The sequence below is a fragment of the Macaca fascicularis genome, chromosome 11 (genome assembly GCF_037993035.2).
Source record: "Macaca fascicularis isolate 582-1 chromosome 11, T2T-MFA8v1.1".
In the NCBI taxonomy this organism is placed as follows: domain Eukaryota; kingdom Metazoa; phylum Chordata; class Mammalia; order Primates; family Cercopithecidae; genus Macaca; species Macaca fascicularis.
The window spans coordinates 60059160-60066425 of record NC_088385.1 but is presented as its reverse complement, the minus strand read 5'-3'; positions in this window follow the sequence as shown (position 1 = coordinate 60066425).

Genomic DNA, 7266 nt, shown 5'->3' with positions numbered 1-7266 from the left:
ACCCGCCGCGCTGCGCGCTCCCGCGGCGCCCCGGAGGGTCTTGCTGCTTTGTGCGTAAAGGCTGCTTGGAGTGCGGGTTTCCCCGTTTTTTCCAGTCAGAGCTCAGTTTCTCAGCTACCCGTCGCTTAGTCGCTATCGGTAATGCCACCCCTTTTCCTCCTTTATCTTCAGAGCTCAGGCAAGAGTTTAAGTTTCAAGAGAAGAGAAATAACAAAAAGAATTTAGTTGGGAACTCACGCGGTTTGGGTTACTAGAAGAAAAGGGTTTAGACTTCTATGCTTTTTTTTTTTTTTTTTTTTTTTTTGACAGGGTCTTGCTCTGACACACAGGCTGGAGTGCAGTGGCGCGATCACAGCTCACTGCAGCCTCGAACTCCTGGCTTAAGTGATCCTCCCGGCTTGGCCTGCCAAAGTGCTGAGTCTACGGGCGTGCACCGCCACGCCCAACTTCCTACGAAATTATTTTAAAGATGGTTTTCTAGGGGAACTAAAATTAGTACCCGTAGCGACCTCCAGCTCTCTCTCTGCCTTCCAGCCTTACTCCTTCTATCGGTTGTATGAGAAAGACAAGATCTGGTGCTCTTTGATTGGGGAGAGAGGGTAGTGGGGTGGGGTGGGAGTTGTGAGTGGCAGGAAGAACTCTGGAAATTCATTTCTTGGGATATTTCACAGTCTTTAATGGCTTATGTTTTGTAAGTACTAACCACTTCCCCAAACACAGATTCAGCTGTCTCTTTCCTTCCTCTACCAAAGGATTAAGCTCAAAAGTGGTTATCAGCTTGTCGCTGATGAACTCTACTGGATAATTCATCTTTCTGCATCATCATAGAGCTCTTTTATGAGTTAAGAATCTAGAAGGGAAGATTATTTTTGTAAAAAGAAAGAAAAGAAGGCCGGGCGCGGTGGCTCACGCCTGTAATCCCAACACTTTGGGAGGCCGAGGCAGGTGGATCACGTCAGGTCAGGAGCTCGAGACCACCCTGGCCAACATGGCGAAACCCCATCTCTACTGAAAATACAAAAATTAGCCAGTGTAGTGTTGGGGGCCTGTAGTCCCAGCTACTTGAGAGGATCTCTTGAACCTGGGAAGCGAAGGTTACAGTGAGCTGAGATCCTGCCACTGCACTGCAGCCTGGTTGACAGAGCAAGACTCTGTCTAAAAAAAAAAAAAAAAAAAAAAAAATTATTCGTCACAGTACTCAGTTCCTCTTACTTACACCTTAGCTATCAGTGTTCATTTACCTGTTGTTTAGCAAGCATTCTAGGACTTTTTCCCAATGTATTTTATTATATCTACAATTTTTTTTTTTTTTAAGATAGAAACGAGGTCTCACTATGATGCCCAGGCTGGTCTCGAACTCCTGAGCTCAAGTGATCCTCCGTGGCCTTAGCCTCCCAATGTGCTACAATTACAGGCATGAGCCACTATACCCAGCATTTTTTTTTTTTTTTTTTTTTTTTTTGAGACGGAGTCTTGCTCTGTGCCCCAGGCTGGAGTGCAGTGGCGCGATCTCGGCTCACTGCAAGCTCCGCCTCCCGGGTTCACGCCATTCTCCTGCCTCAGCCTCCCGAGTAGCTGGGACTACAGGCGCCCGCCACCTCGCCCGGCTAATTTTTCTTGTATTTTTAGTAGAGACGGGGTTTCACCGTGTTAGCCAGGATGGTCTCGATCTCCTGACCTCGTGATCCGCCCGTCTCGGCCTCCCAAAGTGCTGGGATTACAGGCTTGAGCCACCGCGCCCGGCCGCATTTTTTTTTTTTTTGAGACGGAGTTTTGCTCTTGTCACCCAGGCTAGAGCTCACTGCAACCTCTCCCTCCTAGGTTCAAGTGATTCTCCTGCCTCAGCCTCCCAAGTAGCTGGGATTACAGGGGCCCACCACCACGCCCAGCTAATGTTTGTATTTTTAGTAGGGATGGGGTTTCACCATGTTGGCCAGGCTGGTCTTGAACTCCTGACCTCAAGTGATCCACCTGCCTCAGCCTCCCAAAGTGCTGGGATTACAGGCATGAGCCACCATGCCTGGCTATGCCCAGCCTATTATACCTACTTAATTCTAAACTCTTCAAGGGCAGAGAGCTTATTCTTTTTTATTTATTTATTTATTTATTTTGGGTTGTTTTTTGTTTTGCTTTTTTCTTTTTTCTTCTTCTGTTTTCTTTTTTATTTCTTTTCTACTTCTTACAAGAAATACTTTAAGTATCAACAGATCAATAAAGGCTGACTAATATGAACTTGAGTCACATTATTTCCTCATGTGAATCACAAACTTATAGAGGCAGCACAGGATGGTTGAAAGAGCTTTGAAAATGAGACAGGACAGAAGAGCCAGGTTCTAGTGCCAGTTCTAATTTGTTCCTTCTCAGTGAAATGGGAACAGTAACATCAATCCTCACTACCTCCAGAAGTTCTGTTAGCCTCAAATAGGAGAAGGCCTCAGATAGCCTTGAAGACCCTAACGATGCACGGCAGTCATTAAAAAACATGTTTTGGGCCGGGCGCGGTGGCTCAAGCCTGTAATCCCAGCACTTTGGGAGGCCGAGACAGGCGGATCACAAGGTCAGGAGATCGAGACCATCCTGGCGAACACGGTGAAACCCCGTCTCTACTAAAGAAACACAAAAAACTAGCTGGGCGAGGTGGCGGGCGCCTGTAGTCCCAGCTACTCTGGAGGCTGAGGCCGGAGAATGGCGTGAATCCGGGAGGCGGAGCTTGCAGTGAGCTGAGATCCGGCCACTGCACTCCAGCCTGGGCTACAGAGCGAGACTCCGTCTCAAAAACAAACAAACAAACAAACAAACAAACAAACAAACAAACAAAAAAAACATGTTTTGGGCCAGGCGCAGTGGCTAACGTCTTTAATCCTAGCACTTCGAGAGGCCAAGGCAGGTGGATCATGAGGTCAGGAGATGGAGACTATCTCCTAACTAACACGGTGAAACCCCATCTCTACTAAAAATACAAAAAATTAGCCGGGCGCAGTGGTGGGCACCTGTAGTCCCAGCTACTCGGGAGGCTGAGGCAGGAGAATGGCATGAACCCGAGAGGCAGAGGTTGCAGTGAACCGAGATTGCACCACTGCACTCCAGCCTGGGCGATAGAGCGAGACTCCGTCTAAAAAAACAAAACAAAACATGTTTTGGCCAGGAGCAGTGGCTTACACCTATAATCCCAACACTTTGGAAGGCCGAGGTGAGAGATCCCTTGAGCCCAGAGTTTGAGACCAGCCTGGGCAACATAGTGAGACTCTGTCTCTACCCCAAAAAATAAATAAATAAATAATGGCCGGGTGTGATGGTGCATGCCTAACATCCCAGCTACTCAGGAGGCTGAGGCTGGGAGGAGGCTGAGGCAGGAGGATTGCTTTAGTCCAGGACTTCAAGGATATGGTGAGCTATGATCTCACTTGAGAATAGCCACTGCACTCCAGGCTGTCCAACATAGCAAGAGCCCGGCTCAAAAAAAAATAAAGCATGAGGCTGGGCGCGGTGGCTCACGCCTGTAATCCCAGCACTTTGGAAGGTCGAGGTGGGCACATCACCTGAGGTCAGAAGTTTGAGACCAACCTGGTCAACATGGTGAAACCCCGTCTCTACTAAAAATACAAAAATTAGCCAGGCGTGGTGGTGGGCGCCCGTAATCCCAGCTACTTGGGAGGTTGAGGCAGGAGAATGGCTTGAACCCAGAGGTGGAGGTTGCAGTAAGCTGAGATTGCACCATTGCACTCTAGCCTGTGTGACAAGAGCGAGACTCCATCTCAAAAAAAAAAAAAAAAAAAAAAAAATTGGCTGGGCACAGTGGCTCACACCTGTAATCCCAGCACTTTAGGAGGCCAAGGTGGGTGGATGGATCATGAGGTCAGGAGATTGAGACCATCCTGGCTAACATGGTGAAACCCCATCTCTACTGAAAATACAAAAAATTAGCCGGGCGTGGTGGTGGGTAGCTGTAGTCCCAGCTACTCGGGAGGCTGAGGCAGGAGAATGGCGTGAACCCGGGAGGCGGAACTTGCAGTGAGCCAAGATTGCGCCACTGCACTCCAGCCTGGGCAACAGAGCAAGACTCCATCTCAAAAAATATATATATATAGACTAATGATAATAGCACATATACACCATGGACTACCATGCAGCCATAAAAAAGGGTGAGTCCTTTGTAGGGACATTGATGAAACTGGAAATGATCATTCTCAGCAAACTATCACAAGAACAGAAAACCAAACACTGCATGTTCTCACTCATAGTGGGAGTTGAACAATGAACACACGGACACGGGGAGGAGAGCATCACACACGGGGTCCTGTTGAGGGGTGGGGGGCTAGGGGAGGGATAGCATTAGGAGAAATACCTAATGTAGATGACGGGTTGGTGGGTGCAGCAAACCACCGTGTTATGTGTATACCTATGTAACCTGCACATTCTGCACATGTATCCCAGAACTTAAAGTATAATAAAATAATAATAATAAAATAAAAAGCATGTCCTATATCAAGCATATTATCATATAAAGATGTCAGAGATGCATGAATGACTGTTACAGTCTTCCTGTGGACTTTTAAGGAAAGAAAAAAAGATATATAGAAAACAAGTTGCAGAAAAGTATGAATGGTATGATCCAATTTTTGTTAAAAAAAAAAAGAAAAGAAAAGAAAAGAAAAAAGACTGGCCAGGCGTAGTGGCTCGCGTCTGTAATCTCAGGACTTTGGGAGGCCAAGGCAGGGGGATCACTTGAAGACAGGAGTTCAAGACCAGCCTGCTCATCATGGCAAAAATACAAAAATGAACTGGGTGTGGTGGCTTATGCCTGTAATCCCAGCTACTTGGGAGGCCGAGGCGCAAGAATTGCTTCAATCCGCGAGGCAGAGGGTGCAGTGAGCTAAGAACACACCACTACACTCCAGCCTGAGTGACAGAGTGAGCAGAGTGAGACTGTCTAAAAAAAAGATTTGATATTAAATCTGCTGCTGGTCTAGACCCAAAACATTTAACAGTAGTAATCTCTGATGAGCAGGATTTTTTATTTTTTTTATTTTTATTTTTTGAGACGGAGTCTGGCTCTGTCGCCCAGGCTGGAGTGCAGTGGCCGGATCTCAGCTCACTGCAAGCTCGCCTCCCGGGTTTACGCCATTCTCCTGCCTCAGCCTCCCAAGTAGCTGGGACTACAGGCGCCCGCCACCTCGCCCGGCTAGTTTTTTGTATTTAGTAGAGACGGAGTTTCACTGGGTTAGCCAGGATGGTCTCGATCTCCTGACCTCGTGATCCGCCTGTCTGGGCCTCCCAAAGTGCTGGGATTACAGGCTTGAGCCACCGTGCCCGGCCTGATGAGCAGGATTAAGGGAGCCTGTCATTTTTTACCTTTTATATTTCTACATGCATATATGTATATTTATAGTACAGTTGACTCTTGAACAATATGGGCTTGAACTGCACAGGTGAACTTATGTGAGGATTTTCTTCCACTTCTGCCACTACTGAGATATTAAGACCAACCCTTCCTCTTCCTCCTACTCATTCTACTCAATATGAAGACAATGATGATGATGATCTGCTTCCACTTAATGAGTAATAAATATATTTTCCTTATGATAAGAGTCCTTATGATTTTCTTTTTCTTTTTTGAGACAGAGTCTCACTCTTTTTTCCAGGCTTGAGGGCAGTGGCACACTGTAACCTTTACCTCCTGGGATCAAGCAATTCGGATGCCTCAGCCTCCCAAGTAGTTGGGATTACAGGCATCAGCCACCATGCCCAGCTAATTTTTTTGGTATTTTTTGTAGAGACGCAGTTTTGTCATGTTGGCCGGTCGCGAACTCCTGGCCTTGAGTGATCCACTCACCTTGGCCTCCCAAAGAGCTGGGATTACAGGCGTGAGCCACCTTGCCTGGCATATGATTTTCTTTTTTTTTTTTTTTTTGAGATGGAATCTCACTCTGTCGCCCAGGCTGGAGTGCAGTGGCGGGATCTTGGCTCACTGCAAGCTCCGCCTCCCAGGTTCACACCATTCTCCTGCCTCAGCCTCCTGAGTAGCTGGGACTACAGGCGCCTGCCACCACGCCCGGCTAATTTTTTTGTATTTTTAGTAGAGACGGGGTTTCACCATGTTAGCTAGGATGATCTCAATCTCCTGACCTTGTGATCCGCCTGCCTTGGCCTCCCAAAGTGCTGGGATTACAGGCGTGAGCCACCGCACCTGGCCATGATTTTCTTTTTTTTTTTTTTTTTTTTTTTGAGACGGAGTCTCGCTCTGTCGCCCGGGCTGGAGTGCAGTGGCTGGATCTCAGCTCACTTCAAGCTCCGCCTCCCGGGTTTACGCCATTCTCCTGCCTCAGCCTCCCGAATAGCTGGGACTACAGGCGCCCGCCACCTCGCCCGGCTAGTTTTTTGTATTTTTTTTAGTAGAGACGGGGTTTCACCGTGTTAGCCAGGATGGTCTCGATCTCCTGACCTCGTGATCCGCCCGCCTCGGCCTCCCAGAGTGCTGGGATTACAGGCTTGAGCCACCGCGCCCGGCCGATTTTCTTAATAACATGTTCTTGACCAGGCACAGTGGCTCACGCCTGTAATCCCAGCACTTTGGGAGGCTGAGGTGGATGGATCACGAGGTCAGGAGTTCGAGACCAGCCTAGCCAACATGGTGAAACCCATCTCTACTAAAAATACAAAAATTAGCCGGGTGTGGTGGTGGGTGCCTGTAATCCCAGCTACTCGGGAGGCTGAGGCAGGAGAATTGCTTGAACCTGGGAGGTGGAGGTTACAGTGAGCTGAGATCATGCTACCGCACTCCAGCCTGGGTGACAGAGCAAGACTCCGTCTTGAAAAAAAATATATATGTGTATATATGTTCTTTTCTCTACTTTATTGTAAGGATATATAATATCATACATATTATGGAATATGTATTAATTGGCTGTTTATATTATTCATTGGTAAGGCTTCAGGTCAACAGTAGGCTATTAGTAGCTAGGTTTTTGCGGAGTCAAAAGTTATACGTGGTCAGGCGCATGGTGGCTCACGCCTGTAATCCCAGCACTTTGGAGGCCAAGGTGGGCAGATCACCTGAGGTCAGGAGTTCATGACTAGCCTGGCCGACATGGTGAAACCCTGTCTCTACTAAAAATACAAAAATAGCCAGGTGTGGTGGCGCATGCCTGTAATCCCAGCTACTCGGTAGGCTGAGGCAGGAGAATCACTTGAACCCAGGAGGCAGAGGTTGTGGTGAGCCAAGATTGTGCCACTGCGCTACAGCCTGGATGACAGAGCGAAATTCCC